Source organism: Pseudophryne corroboree, chromosome 10 (assembly GCF_028390025.1).
Source record: "Pseudophryne corroboree isolate aPseCor3 chromosome 10, aPseCor3.hap2, whole genome shotgun sequence".
Lineage (NCBI taxonomy): Eukaryota > Metazoa > Chordata > Amphibia > Anura > Myobatrachidae > Pseudophryne > Pseudophryne corroboree.
This window is the reverse complement of record NC_086453.1, coordinates 163,727,004-163,743,475: the sequence shown is the minus strand read 5'-3', so window position 1 is coordinate 163,743,475 and position 16,472 is coordinate 163,727,004. Positions and strand designations below refer to the sequence as shown.

Sequence of the window (16,472 nt, the reverse complement as noted above, 5' to 3'; positions counted from 1 at the left end):
GTGAGCATCTCTTGAAGTTCCGGATACCAAGTCCTTCTTGGCCAATCCGGAACCACGAGTATAGTTCTTACTCCTCTCCTTCTTATGATTCTCAGTACTTTTGGTATGAGGGGCAGAGGAGGGAACACATACACTGACTGGTACACCCACGGTGTTACCAGAGCGTCCACCGCTATTGCCTGAGGGTCCCTTGACCTGGCGCAATATCGGTCTAGTTTTTTGTTTAGACGGGACGCCATTATGTCCACCTTTTGTTTTTCCCAACGGTTTACAATCAGGTGGAAGACTTCTGGGTGAAGTCCCCACTCTCCCGGGTGAAGGTCGTGTCTGCTGAGGAAGTCTGCTTCCCAGTTGTCCACTCCCGGAATGAACACTGCTGACAGTGCTATCACATGATTTTCCGCCCAGCGAAAATCCTTGCAGCTTCTGCCATTGCCCTCCTGCTTCTCGTGCCGCCCTGTCTGTTTACGTGGGCGACTGACGTGATGTTGTCCGATTGGATCAATACCGCCTGACCCTGAAGCAGGGGTTTCGCTTGACTTACGGCATTGTAAATGGCCCTTAGTTCCAGAATGTTTATATGAAGAGATGTCTCCAGGCTTGACCATAAGCCCTGGAAATTCCTTCCCTGTGTGACTGCTCCCCAGCCTCGCAGGCTGGCATCCGTGGCCACCAGGACCCAGTCCCGAATGCCGAATCTGCGGCCCTCTAGAAGATGAGCACTCTGCAACCACCACAGGAGGGATACCCTTGTCCCTGGGTGACAGGGTTATCCGCTGAAGCATCTGAAGATGCGACCCGGACCATTTGTCCAGTAGGTTCCACTGTGCGTGGAATCTGCCGAATGGGATTGCTTCGTAGGAAGCCACCATTTTTACCCAGAACCCTTGTGCATTGATGCACTGAGACTTGGTTCGGTTTTAGGAGGTTCCTGACTAGCTCGGATAACTCCCTGGCTTTTTCCTCCGGGAGAAGCACCTTCTTTCTGCACTATGTCCAGAATCATCCCTAGGAACAGAAGACAAGTCGTCGGAACCAGCTGCGATTTTGGAATATTGAAAATCCAATCGTGCTGCCGCAACACTACCTGATATAGTGCTACACCGATCTCCAACTGTTCCCTGGATCTTACCCTTATCAGGGAATCGTCCAAGTAAAGGATAACTAAAATTCCCTTCCTTCGAAGGAATATCATCATTTCGGTCATTACTTCAGTAAAGACCCGGGGTGCCGTGGACCATCCCTACGGCAGCGTCCGAACTGATACAGTTCTGTACCATAACCTGAAATACCCTTGGTGAGAAGGGTAAATTTTGACATGAAGGTAAGCCTCCTTGATGTCCCGAGACATCATGTAGTCCCCTTCTTCCAGGTTTGCAATCACTGCTCTGAGTGACTCAATTTTGAATTTGAACCTCTGTATGCAAGTGTTCAAAGATTTTAGATTTTAAAATCGGTCTCACCGAGCCGTCTGGCTTCGGTACCACAATAGTGTGGAATAATACCCCGTTCCCAGTTGCAGGAGGGGTACCTTGATTATCACCTGCTGGGAATACAGCTTGTGAATGGCTTCCAAAACTGCCTCCCTGTCAGCGGGAGACGTCGGTAAAACAGACTTTTGGAAACGGCGAGGGGAATACGTCTCGAATTCCAATTTGTACCCCTGAAATATTATCTGAAGGATCCAGGGGTCTACTTGCGAGTGAGCCCACTGCGCACTGAAATTCATTGAGAACGGGACCCCACCGTGCCTGAACTTGTAAAGCCCTAGCGTCATACTGAGGGCTTGGCAGCGGCGGAAAAGGGTTTCTGTTCCTTGGAACTGGCTGATCTCTGCAGCCATTTTCCTCTCCCTCTTTCACGAGCAGAAAAGAGGAACCCTTTTGTCCGCTTGCCAACCAGGACTGCGCCTGATAATACGGCGTCTTATTTTGAGAGGCGACCTGGGGTACATCCCCTCTTTTAAGGCAATACTTCCAAATGCCGTTTGGAATCCGCATCACCTGACCACTTTACTGGAATAATTGGACAACGCACTTATACTTGATGCCAGTCGGCAAATATTCCGCTGTGCATCCTGCATATATAGAAATGCATCTTTTAATTGCTCTATAGGCAATAATATACTGTCCTTATCTAGGATATCATATTTCCAGTCAGGGAATCCGACCACGCCAACCCAGCACTGCCCATCCAGGCTGAGGCGATTGCTGGTCGCAGTATAACACCAGTATGTGTGTAAATACATTTTAGGATACGCTCCTGCTTTCTATCAGTAGGATCCTTAAGGGCGGCCATCTCAGGAGAGGGTAGAGCCCTTGTTTTTACAAGCGTATGAGCGCTTTATCCACCCTAGGGGGTGTTTCCCAACGCACCCTAACCTCTGGCGGGAAAAGGTATACTGCCAATAACTTTTTAGAAAATATCAATTGTTATCGGGGGGAAACCCACGCATCATCACACACCTCATTTTATTTCTCAGATTCAGGAAAACTACAGGAAGTTTTTCCTCACCAAACATAATACCCCTTTTTTTGGTGGTATTCATATCAGAAAAGTGTAAACTTTTTCCATTGCCTCAATCATGCAATGTGTGGCCCTATTGGAAATCACGGTTGTCTCTTCACCGTCGACACAGGAGTCAGTACCCCTGTCGGCGTCTGTATCTGAGGTAACGGGCGCTTTAGGGCCCCTGTATGAGACGTCTGGACATGCACAAGCTGAGTAGCCGGCTGTCTCATGTCAACCACTGTCTTTTATACAAAGCTGACACTGTCACGCAATTTCAACAGTACATCCACTCAGGTGTCGACCCCCTAGGGCAGTGTTTTTCAACAGGTGTGCCGCGGCACACTAGTGTGCCGCGAGGGATTGCCAGGTGTGCCGCCATCGCCCGACCCACCAGGGACCCTCCGCGCCGCTAGAGACCCGCCGCTGCCGCCAGCCAGAGGTGCCCTCCGCGCCGCTAGAGACCCGCCGCTGCCGCCAGATGACTTCCGACTTTACTAACCCAGTGCACGGGTAGCACAGCGCTACACTTCCGTGAGAGCAAGCCTGTTTTCACGGAAGTGCAGCGCAATGCTACCCAGGCCGTCACATTCATGTCTGCCCGCCCACTGCTGCTCCTCGCTCCGTGCTGCCTGCTGTCACTTCTCCCCACTGAGAGGGAAATATTTCAGGTTCCCTTTGTACAGGTACTGTGTATCTGTATATCAAAATATATATATTATTAATCTGTGTAATTACAGTGGGTGGGGGCAGGCAGGCAATGTGTGGAATTATGGGGGGGGCAGGTGTGTAGCATTACTATGGAGGGCAGGTGTGTGGTGTGTGGCATTACTGGGGGGCAGGTGTGTGTCATTATTATGGGGGCAGGTGTGTATAAGTACTATGGGGCGGGTGTGTATAATTACTATGGGGCAGGCGTGTATAATTACTATGGGGGCAGGTGTGTATAATTAATATGGGGGTAGGTGTGTGGCATTACTATAAATCTGTATTATTACAGTGGGAGCTAATGTGTGGTATTACTGTGGGGGCAAATGTGTGGCACTACTGGGGGGGGCAATGTGTTCAATTACTGCAGGAACCAATGTGTGTGTTTTATCCCCGTGTAGACCAATGTGTGGGGGGTTTTTGTGGGGGGGGGGGGGGGGGGGGGAGTGTTACTGGTGGTGTGCCTTGGCAATTTTAGGATCTTGGCTGGTGTGCCGCAACTTGAAAAAGGTTGAAAATCACTGCCCTAGGGGGTGACAACACAATTTCAGACACTCTACTCCGTCTCCTCATCATTTTTCTCCTCATACATGTCGACACCAACGTACCGACACACAGCACACACACAGGGAATGCTCTGATAGAGGACAGGACCCCACTAGCCCTTTGGGGAGACAGAGGGAGAGTTTTCCAGCACACACCAGAGCGCTATATATATACAGGGATAACCTTATATAAGTGTTTTTCCCTTTATAGCTGCTGTATTGTTATATACTGCGCCTAATTTGTGCCCCCCTCTCTTTTTTAACCCCTTTCTGTAGTGTAGTGACTGCAGGGGAGAGCCAGGGAGCTTCCCTCCAACTGAGCTGTGAGGGAAAATGGCGCCAGTGTGCTGAGGAGATAGGCTCCGCCCCTTTCTCGGCGTCCTTATCATCCTTTTTCTGTATGTTTTGGCAGGGGTTAAATGCATCCATATAGCCCAGGAGTTATATGTGATGCATTTATTTTAGCCATATAAGGTTTTTTTATCGATTTATTGCGTCTCAGGGCGCTGCCCCCCCCAGCGCCCTGCACCCTCAGTGACCGGAGTGTGAAGTGTGCTGAGAGCAATGGCGCACAGCTGCGGTGCTGTGCGCTACCTTATCTGAAGACAGGATCGTCTTCTGCCGCCGATTTTTCCGGACCTCTTCGCTCTTCTGGCTCTGTAAGGGGGACGGCGGCGCGGCTCCGGTGACCCATCCAGGCTGAACCTGTGATCGTCCCTCTGGAGCTAATGTCCAGTAGCCTAAGAAGCCCAATCCACTCTGCACGCAGGTGAGTTCGCTTCTTCTCCCCTTAGTCCCTCGATGCAGTGAGCCTGTTGCCAGCAGGTCTCACTGAAAATAATAAACCTAAACTAAAACTTTCACAAAGAGCTCAGGAGAGCCCCTAGTGTGCACCCTTCTCGTCGGGCACAGAAATCTAACTGAGGCTTGGAGGAGGGTCATAGGGGGAGGAGCCAGTGCACACCAGGTGATCCTAAAGCTTTCTTTAGATGTGCCCAGTCTCCTGCGGAGCCGCTATTCCCCATGGTCCTTACGGAGTTCCCAGCATCCACTAGGACGTCAGAGAAATAAGAATTTACTCACCGGTAATTCTATTTCTCGTAGTCCGTAGTGGATGCTGGGGACTCCGTAAGGACCATGGGGAATAGAAGGGCTCCGCAGGAGACTGGGCACTCTAAAGAAAGATTTAGTACTACCTGGTGTGCACTGGCTCCTCCCTTTATGCCCCTCCTCCAGACCTCAGTTAAGGAAACTGTGCCCGGAAGAGCTGACATTACAAGGAAAGGATTTTGGAATCCAGGGTAAGACTCATACCAGCCACACCAATCACACCGTATAACTCGTGATAAACTTACCCAGTTAACAGTATGAACAACAACTGAGCATCACTCAACGGATGCCACATAACCATAACCCTTTATTAAGCAATAACTATATACACGTATTGCAGAAAGTCCGCACTTGGGACGGGCGCACAGCATCCACTACGGACTACGAGAAATAGAATTACCGGTGAGTAAATTCTTATTTTTTCTAACGTCCTAGTGGATGCTGGGGACTCCGTAAGGACCGTGGGGATTATACCAAAGCTCCCAAACGGGCGGGAGAGTTCGGATGACTCTGCAGCACCGAATGGGCAAACACAAGATCCTCCTCAGCCAGGGTATCAAACTTCTAGAATTTTGCAAATGTGTTTGAACCCGACCAAGTAACAGCTCGGCAAAGCTGTAATGCCGAGACCCCTTGGGCAGCCGCCCAAGAAGAGCCCTCCTTCCTTGTGAAATGGGCTTTCACCGATTTTGGATGCGGCAATCCAGCCGCAGAATGAGCCTGCTGAATCGTGTTACAGATCCAGCGAGCAATGGTTTGCTTTGAAGCAGGAGCACCCAGCTTGTTGGATGCATACAGGATAAACAGCGAGTAAGTTTTCCTGACTCCAGCCGTCCTGGCAACATACATCTTCAAAGCCCTGACTACCTCAAGCAACTTGGAATCCTACAAGTCACGAGTAGCCGCAGGCAACACAATAGGTTGGTTCAAATGAAAAGATGACATCACCTTTGGCAGAAATTGCGGACGAGTCCGCAATTCTGCCCTGTCCATATGGAAAACCAGATAGGGGCTTTTACATGACAAAGCCACCAATTCTGATACACCCCTAGCCAAAGCTAAGGCCAACAGCATGACCACCTTCCACGTGAGATATTTTAATTCCACAGTTTTAAGTGGCTCAAACCAGTGCGGTTTCAGGAAACTCAACACCACGTTAAGATCCCAAAGTGCCACTGGAGGCACCAACGGGGGCTGAATATGCAGCACCCCCTTTACAAAAGTCTGAACTTCAGGAAGAGAAGCCAGTTCCTTTTGAAAGAAAATGGATAGGGCCGAAATCTGGACCTTTATGGACCCCAATTCTAGGCCCATAGTCACTCCCGACTGTAGGAATTGAGGGAAACGGCCCAGCTGGAATTCCTCTGTAGGAGCCTTCCTGGCCTCACAACAAGCAACATATTTGCGCCGTATACAGTGATAATTCTTTGCTGTCACGTCCTTCCTAGCCTTTATCAGCGTAGGAATAACTTCATCCAGAATGCCTTTTTCCGCTAGGATCCGGCGTTCAACCGCCATGCCGTCAAACGCAGCCGCGGTAAGTCTTGGAACAGACAGGGCCCCTGTTGAAACAGATCCTGTCTGAGAGGCAGAGGCCATGGGTCCTCTGCGAGCATTTTTTGCAGTTCCGGATACCAAGTCCTTCTCGGCCAATCCGGAACAATAAGTATTGTTCTCACTCCCCTTTTTCTTACAATTCTCAGCACTTTTGGTATGAGAGGAAGAGGAGGAAACACATAGACCGACTGGAACACCCACGGTGTTACTAGTGCGTCCACAGCTTTCGCCTGAGGGTCCCTTGACCCGGCGCAATACCCTTTTAGCTTTTTGTTGAGGCGGGACGCCATCATGTCCACCTGTGGCAGTTCCCATCGATTTGCAAACTGCGTGAAGACTTCCTGATGAAGTCCCCACTCTCCCGGGTGGAGTTCGTGCCTGCTGAGGAAGTCTACTTCCCAGTTGTCCACTCCCGGAATGAACACTGCTGACAGTGCGCTTACGTGATTCTCCGCCCAGCGAAGAATTCTGGTGGCTTCTACCATCGCCACCCTGCTCCTTGTGCCGCCTTGGCGGTTTACATGAGCCACTGCGGTCTGACTGTATCAGAACCGGTTGGTCGCGAAGCAGGGTCTCCGCTTGACTTAGGGCGTTGTATATGACACATAGTTTCAGGATATTAATGTGAAGGCAAGTCTCCTGCCTTGACCACAGCCCTTGGAAATTCCTTCAGTGTGTGACTGCCCCCCACCCTCGGAGGCTTGCATCAGTGGTCACCAGGACCCAGGCCTGAATGCCGAATCTGCAACCTTCGAGAAGGTGAGCACTCTGCAGTCACCACATGAGACACCCTGGCTCTGGGGGATAGGGTGATTAACCGATGCGTCCGAAGATGTGATCCGGACCACTTGTCCAGTAAGTCCCATTGGAAGATCCTCGTATGGAACCTGCCGAAGGGAATGGCCTCGAATGATGCCACCCTCCTTCCCAGGACTCGAGTGCAGTGATGATCTGACAACTGTTTTGGTTTTAATAGATTTCTAACCAGTGTCACGAGCTTCTGAGCTCTATCAGGAGATAAACCCTTTTCTGGTCTGTGTCTAGGATCATGCCTAGGAGAGGCAGATGAGCTGTAGGAACCAACTGCGACTTCGGAATATATAGAATCCAGCCGTGTTGCCTTTACACTTCCAGAGAAAGTGATACGCTGTTCAGCCACTGCTCTCTTGATCTCGCTTTTATGAGGAAATCGTCCAAGTACGTGATAATAGCGACACCTTGCTTCCGCAGGAGCACCATCATTTCCGCCATTACCTTGGTGAATATTCTGAAGGCCGTGGAGAGACTCAACGGCAACGTCTGAAATTGGTAATGACCATTCCGTACCGCAATTCTGAGGTACGCCTGATGAGGTGGATAAATGGGGACATGGTGTCAAAGTCGAAAAATATCGTTATTCTCATGCCTTGCACTAACCCCATGCGCTTGCCCGCTGCTCGTGCACCCACTCCCCAGTGCGTACACATCCCCTCAGGTTGCGTAAGGGACGCTCCGATGTCTCCTGCGCATGGAGATGTGTATTTACGGCGGAGTTTGCAAGCGTCTAGCGAGCGACTCGATCGCAACATATTTAATCCAAATAGTGCATTTTGTAGGTTATGGTCCCCTTAATATCAGTAAGTTTGTTTAGTGTAACTGGTTTATGGACAGAGAAATCCCTCTTTACATGATACGAAGGGTCAGACAGGTTTTGAGCAGTGGTGTTTAGTATGCAACGGTAGAGTATATTATTAGAAACATTCCGGTATTGGTTTGAGAGAAATTAATCGCTCCTGCGAATAGTTATGTCTATAAGAAGTTTATGGACATTTACTATATTTGCAGTTCATTATCCATGCGGCGGGAATCCTGAGATTCCCTCCCACCTGAGCAGTATGAAATAGTCACAGCCCACCTGTTTGAATCAACCTATGACCTTTTGATATGATGTGAGGACAGATTCCGGTGTCCAATGAACAATGAGATTGTAGGTCCCTTTGTAGTGTACTGTATGCAGTGTATATAAGGCAGCCAGCTTGGGCCAGCTCAGTCTACTCTCCACAAAAGGTTTTCATCACTGACTAACTTGAGAGCTGGTACCAGGACTGCGCAGCGATCATTCCCCAGTGTGTAAGTGTTTCTCTGTAACCAACTTGTTCTCTGTTTGTATTTGCCATTCTCTCTCTCTGTTATTGTTACGCTGTTGTATATTGTATATGTGTAGTTATTATGTTTAGATATTGATGTTAGCCTGTAGTGTATAAACTGTTAACTGTATTTTCCCCTTTTACATACTATAATCTCGTTAGTAAAGGTTTTGGAACCTTACAAGGTATTGTGTGTTTATCATTACATTGCTAAGGGTATACTGAGCGTCTTAATCGCTCCAACAGCTTTCATATGATAAGGGTTAATCAGCGTTACATTGTGGTAATATTACAGTAATAAGGTTTACAGCATAAGCATATCCTTTCATTGTGTTGCATACAAGGTTTACTGTGTGTCATCCTGTGAGCGTCTGCGCCGCTCGTGTTCCTCTTGTGGGCACGGCGTCCGCTACGCTAGTAGCGTAGCATTACGGTACTCGGACCGCCTATAGCGTGCTCGATACCTAGCGTAAGCCGTGAGCGAACGCGTCGCTCGTGCGTCTCGACCACGGCCAAGCGTCTGCTACGCTAAGTACGTACCCTTACGGTACCCCGTACGCCCATTGCGTACTAAGTCTCTTACCAATATAGTGAATGTTATAAGATAAATATTTAGCTTTATCAAAGGTATGCATCCTTTATGTCCCGAGTCACCATAAAATCTCCCCCTTTCAAGCTTGCAATAACCGCTCTTAGCGATTCCATTTTGAACTTGAATCCTTTCAGGTATATGTTCAGGGATTTTAAATTCAATATGGGTTCGACCGAACCGTCTGGTTTCGGGACTACAACATGATCGAATAATAACCCCCTCCTTGTTGGAGGGGAACCTTGACCACCTGTTGAAGATACAATTTATGATTGCAGTTAACACTGTTTCCCTCTCGTGGGGGGAAGCCGGCAGGGCCGTCGGTGAGGGGGCATCTTCTCAAAGTCCAGCTTGTATCCCTGAAACACAATATCTATTGCCCAGGGATCTAACAGGGAGTGAACCCACTTGTGGCTGAACTGACGAAGGCGTGCCAGGGATCTCCCATGAGTAATTCCTGAAGATCTCGATACCAAGCCTTCCTTGGCCAGTCTGGAACAATGAGGATCGCCTGAACCTTTGTTGTTCTTATGATCTTTAGTACTTTCGGAATGAGAGGAAGCGGAGGGAATACATACACCGACTGAAACACTCATGGTGTTACTAGGGCGTCCACTATTGCTTGAGGGTCCTGCGACCTGAAACAATATCTCTCAAGTTTCTTGTTGAGACGAGACGCCATCATGTCTATTTGAGGAACTCCCCAAAGACTTGTCACATCTGTGAAGACCTCTTGATAAAGACCCCACTCCCCTGGATGGAGATTGTGTCTGCTGAGGAAGTCTGCTTCCCAGTTGTCCACTCCTGGAATGAAGATTGCTGACAGAGCGCTTCTATGTTTTTCCGCCCAACAGAGAACTTTTGTGGCCTCTGCCATTGCAGCTCTGCTTTTTGTTCCGCCATGGCGGTTATGTACGTTACTGCTGTTACACTGTCCAATTGAATCAGGATGGGCAGATTGCGCAGAAGATGTTCCGCTTGAAGAAGGCCGTTGTAAATGGCCCATAACTCCAGAACGTTTATGTGTAGACAAGTTTTCCCCCTGTGTGACTGCACCCCAGCCTCGGAGACTCGCATCCGTGGTTACTAGGATCCAGTCCTGGATCCCGAACCTGCGCCCCTCTAGGAGGTGAGAGCTGTTCAGCCACCACAGGAGCGAGATTCTGGTCTTGGAAGACCGGATTATCCTTCGGTGCATGTGAAGGTGGGATCCGGACCACTTGTCCAACAGATCCCACTGAAACACCCTGGCATGGAATCTGCCAAACTGAATGGCCTCGCAAGAAGCCACCATTTTCCCCAGCAACCAAGTGCATTGATGGATTGACACTCTTGCCGGTTTCAGAATTGGTTTGGCCAGGTTCTGAATTTCCAGAGCCTTTTCCACTGGAAGAAAAACTCTGTAATTCTGTGTCCAGAATCATTCCTAGAAAGGACAGCCGCGTCGTCGGCATCAACTGTGATTTCGGCACGTTTAGGAGCCAACCATGTTGTTGCAAAACTTTCAGATCGACATGTTCTGCAGCAATTGGTCCCTGGATCTCGCCTTTATCAGGAGATCATACTAGTACGAGATAATTCTGATTCCTCGCTTGCGCAGGAGAACCATAATTTCCGCCATTACTTTGGTGAAAACCTTCGGATCCGTGGACAGACCAAACGGCAACGTTTGAAATTGGTAATGACAATCCTGAACTGCAAACCTCAGGTAAGCCTGATGCGGAGGATAGATGGGAATATGCAAGTAGGCATCCTTTATATCCACCGACACCATAAAATCCCCTTCCTCCAGACTGGAGATCACTGCCCGGAGAGATTCCATCTTGAATTTGATTTTTCTTAGGTAGAAATTGAGGGATTTTAGATTCAGGATTGGTCTGACCGAGCCGTCCGGCTTCAGGACCACGAATAGGCTAGAATAAAATCCTTCTCCCTGTTGTGACGGGGGAACCTTGATAATGATTTTGACAACTTTTGCATTGCGTCAGGTACCACCTCCCTATCCGGAAGATAAGTTGGTAAGGCCGATTTGAAAAATCGGGAAGGGGGAACGTCTTGAAACTCTAGTTTGTACCCCTGGGACACTATTTCCAAAACCCATGGGTCCAGGGCCGAACGAACCCAGAACTGACTGAAGAATTTGAGACATGCCCCCACCGGTGCGGACTCCCGCAGAGGAGTCCCAGCGTCATGCGGTGGATTTGGCAGAAGCCAGAGAGGACTTCTGCTCCTGGGAACCTGCCACTGCCGGTGATATTTTACCTTTTCCCCTTCCTCTATTAGCAAGGAAGGAAGAACCTTGGCCTTTCTTGTATTTATTGGGCCGAAAGGACTGCATCTGATAGTGGTGTGTTTTCTTTTGTTGTGCAGGAACATAAGGTAAAAAGGATAACTTACCAGCGGTAGCCGTAGATACCAAATCAGCGAGACCGTCACCAAACAAGACACCACCTTTATATGCTAGAGACTCCATATTTCTCTTAGAATCAGCATCAGCATTCCATTGATGAATCCACAATGCTCTTGACTCACACTTTTCCCTATCCCCCCAACGGAAATGGATACGCCACCTGAATCCTTTTGGGAATCTGAAACTTTTTGCAGGATTTTCCCAAACCTTTTCAAATAGAGTGTTCAGTTCATGAGAGGGAGGAAACATTACCTCAGGTTTCTTTCCCTTATACATACAGACCCTTTTATCAGGAACAAGAGGGTCTTCCGAGATATGTAATACATCTTATCGCCATAATCATGTACCGAATGCTCTTTGCCAATTTTGGATCTAATCTGGTATCACTGTAGTCGACACTGGAGTCAGAGTCCGTGTCGGTATCTGTCTGCCAACTGAGCAAACGATCGCTTTTGGTGCCTTAATTATATTGCACTGCATGCCATTCCCTCTAAGTTTTCTGCATTTGTTGTTACTGTGGTTTTAGGTTGTGTGTATTTACAGAAATGCTGCCCGCACCAGCCCCTCCCCCCCCCTCGATTCCTGATTGAGGAGGAAGTGCAGCCGGCACCCAGTGACGCGCATCAGGGACATGGTGAACAGCAAGCGGCAGATCGCCATGACAACAGTGACGCGATCACCGGAAGTGACGCAGCGACTCCAGATCCGGTAGCAGGAACTCGTGGTGAGGACACGGTGGCGGGCACTTCTGAGGTTACTTAGGAGGGTAAGTTTTCACTGTGCGTTTGTCTTGTACTTTTGTATTTCTGCCTGAGGAAGGTGCTTGGACCTTGAAACAGCTGTTGCTGTGAATACAAGTCTTTTTACCAGCTGAAAGTGCTCCCAGTGCCGATCTTTATTGGAGTGTGCATTTGTTCATATGAACTGGCACGGGGGCCCATTGGTATGTGAGTTGAGGAGTACCGACTCATGTGTGTGTATATTATATACATCTCTCTATCTCTATCTATACATATATCTATGTCTATAGAGAGGGAGGGGGAGAGAGAGAGAGAGAGAGAGAGAGAGAGAAATATATATATATATATATATATTTTATTATAGAAACAATAGTGTAAATAGCGCTGCTACCTAGGTAACAAGACTAATGTTCAAAAGTTAATTAAATAGTTGTGTATCAAAATCCAAGTTCAAAAATACTTCCCCAATTTAGGGGGGCCGCTAGAAAGGTTCTCTTGTGTGGACTCTATTTCCAAAGTCCAGGCAGGTTAGATATACAAAGTGGTAGAACCCAGCGCCTTCTGTGTTACATAATTTCAGAGTGAAATTTAAATAATAATATGCGTACCGCATTCCATGTGTATTCAGGCCTGTAGTGTAAACCGTATTTCTCCTGGTCACGATCTTCTGTGGACCGTAAGGAGATTAGAAGAGCAAAAATAGTGTAATATTGCCAAATATAGAAAGGTGTGCTTATGCGGAAATTTACAGATGTGGTTAGTAATTAGAGATGAGCGGGTTCGGTTTCTCAAGATCCTAACCCCCCCCCCCTCCCCCCCGAATTTCACCTATTTTACACGGCTCCGAGGCAGCCTCGGATCTTCCCGCCTTGCTCGGTCAACCCAAACGCGGCCGAACGTCATCATCCTGCTGTCGGATTCTCGCGAGATCCGTATTCTATATAAAGAGCCGCGCGTCGCTGCCATTTTCACTCGTGCATTGGAGATTGAACGGAGAGGACGTGGCTGCGTTCTCTCCCTGAAAAGCTCCGTAATCTGTGCTCAGTGTGCTGAAAATCTCTGTGCTCAGTGTGCTGAAAATATCTACGTTCTTTGTCTGAAAACGCTCCATATCTGTGCTCAGTGTGCTGCATTGTGGGGACTGGGGACCACCAGTATATAATTATAGTAGTACAGTACAGTAGGCCATCTTGCAGCTCCGTGTCAAACTCTGTTCTAGCATCCTGATCAGTGCTCAATATCTGTGCTCAGTGTCGCATTGTGGTGACCAGTATACTACTGTACAATAGTCCAATGCTGTTCTCGCTGCTCAGTGTCAGTTCTCCGTAGTATCATCAGTGACCAGTATAATCCGTTCTCAGGATAATCAGTGCGCTGTTAGACGTGTGCCCGTTTTCCGCCATTAGTGCAGTGGGATTTAGACAATTGATGAAGTTATTGTGTCCCCGGTACAAAATCCCATCTAGATTCCACTTCACTAGGCAGGCGATAGCGAGCTTTTACCAATTAATATCAGGGATTTATAATTAATTAATTACAGTGATCTTGCCAAATAATTCCTGTGATTTTGTCATTTTCTTCCAGTGATTCCGACCAATAATACCATTGATTAGAACAAATAATTCCTGTGATATTGAGGTGTTTGTGTCGCTTAGCTTAGCCGTCCAGCGACCACAGTGCACCTCTTTTTCTCTTTTCTTTGCATCATGTGCTGTTTGGGGCCAATTATTTTTAAGTGCCATCCTGTCTGACACTGCAGTGCCACTCCTAGATGGGCCAGGTGTTTGTGCCGCCATCTTGGGTCGCTTAGCTTAGTCATCCAGCGACGTCGGTGCAAATTTTAGGACTAAAAATAGTCTTATGAGGTGTTCAGAATAGACTGGAAATGAGTGGAAATTGTGGTTATTGAGGTTAACAACACTATAGGATCAAAATCACCACCAAATTCTATGATTTAAGCTGTTTTTGAAAAAAAACCACCCGAATCCAAAACACATCCGAATACGACAAAAAAATTTCAGGGAGGTTTTGCCAAAACGCGTCCGAATCCAAAACCCAAAAAAATTCCGGTGCACGTCTCTAGTAATTATGCAGATGGTTATATAATGCACCCAGTGTCAGGTTAATAGACAAAGTGGTGTGCCTGCAACCTAAGGTAGTTTAAAAATAAGTACCCTCAGGACTTGTAATTTTTGCATGTAATAAGTTTCTTTAGGGCATTCTTCTCCCGTGGTTCATGAATGGGGACCCTGATTATTCCTGAATTGTTGCCGAATAAAGGCTGCCTATACTTACATTCGGCAACAGTTTAGGAATAATCAGGGTACTTAGCCAGAAGATCGTGACCAGGAGAAATACGGTTTACACTACAGTCCTGAATACACATGGAATGCGGTACGCATATTATTATTTAGATTTCACTCGGAAATTATATTAACAGAGAAGGCGCTGGGTTCTACCACTGTGTGTGTGTATACAGATAGAGAGAGAGAGATATATATATATATATATATATATATATATATATATATATATATATATATATATATATATATATATATATATAGGGAGAGAGAGAGAGAGAGAGAGAGATACATATACACACACCACCTGTGAGTACAGTGACTGAAAAAGAGGGCTGAAACTAAATTCTTATCTAGACCTACTATTGTTCTCAGACTAAACAGTAATATTAAATAGAAAAAGTAGACGAGAGAGAAGAGCTGATACAGATAACTGATCTAGCCCTGTGATACTTGTTGCGAGATCTGCCAGCAAACCCCCCCCCCCCAAAAAAAAAAGAAAAAAATCCTCAAGCGGATTCAGTATGGGATTCCAGCGGTCATAAGGCCCACTCTGGAATCCAGACATCGAGCACAGTGGGCTCGCTGTGCTCCCCACACTAATTCCCCCGACTGGAGAATCCGGGCTCCCCTTGGCTGTCGGGATCCTGACCACTGGGAAACTAACTGCTTCTCCTTAAAGCGTCCCCCAGTGTGCTGCAAATTGCTATGGCACCTGTTCCTCTGTCTGGGTAGCAGCTGACTAAAATGGAGGCAGTTTTCCTCTCTACCATCACAGCACGCCCACAGAGTATCAAGTGGGTGGCGCTACATACTGCTGGAGAGTGGGAAAAAGACGCAGAGGAAGGGTACTGTACTTCCCATCATACTGGCGCAGTGCTTTTCTAAAGCTGTGCAGTATCCGGGAAGAATAGCAGGTCTTCGCTAAAAGTACGGCCCGACATGCTCTCCCAACTGCTATACATGAGTGGGTAGTGGAAGCGGCGGCTGTTAACAACAACCGCGCGCCAGCAGTGGACCAGGGAACCCGGTAGAGTAACACACAATTAGGGTCCAGCCCAACGTCATATAGAAGGCTGTGGCTGTCCTACCGGACCCCAACGCCTTCTCAGTGCTGTGGTCTGGAGGGAAGAGTCCCAGTGACCCAGCGGTATGGTGACTCCCCAGAGACCAGATGGAGTGAGAATAAAGGTCCATACACACTTAACGATATAATGAGCGACGTCGCTCATTTTCCCCCTCCTTGAGCGACGTCACTCATTATATCGTTAAGTGTGTATGCCGCCAGCGACGAACGATGCGCGGCCCCGCGGGTCGGCAACGATCGTCGCTGTCGGTAGGGCATGCATGAAGGATGTGGACTGTCGTCCACGACCTTCATGCAGGGCTGGCGGGGGCGTGACGTCACTGAGCGATATGAGCGGTCATATCGCTCAGTGCGTACAGGCGGCCGCCGACCGGCCGGCCCGGGAGGGGGAAACGTTCGACGATGTCGCTCACAGAGCGACATCGTCTAATGTGTATGGGCCTTAAGTCTCACAGAATCCCTATCTAAATAACCTCAGTACTTATATGCTTGTTGCCTTTGCACAGGGAATAAGCATAGTTCTAAAAGCAAAATAAAAATAAACATAGCTACTAGCTGCAGAAAACAAACAAACAAACAAACAAACAAACAAACTGTGCCTGCACTCCACGGAACAAAACTAAAACTGAGGGTTTTTCTCCTGTGGCAAGAGGGTTAGTTCTTTTTATAGCTCTGTGCCAAACTCCATACTCACAAACTCTAACCCAGCAGTAAGTGCGCAGCATCCCCCCGATGGATGATAGAGAAAATCAGTGGAGGCATGAATAGTGTTCCTTTCTGTAGAAAAAC

General features: G+C 48.0%; 1 protein-coding gene across 2 annotated transcripts in view; it reads right to left on the bottom strand.

The window, feature by feature from the left end:
• The window catches only part of CBL (Cbl proto-oncogene), a 334,599-nt gene that overhangs the window by 127,687 nt on the left and 190,440 nt on the right, over nt 1-16,472 (bottom strand). The gene's annotated exons all lie outside the window — the stretch shown is intronic.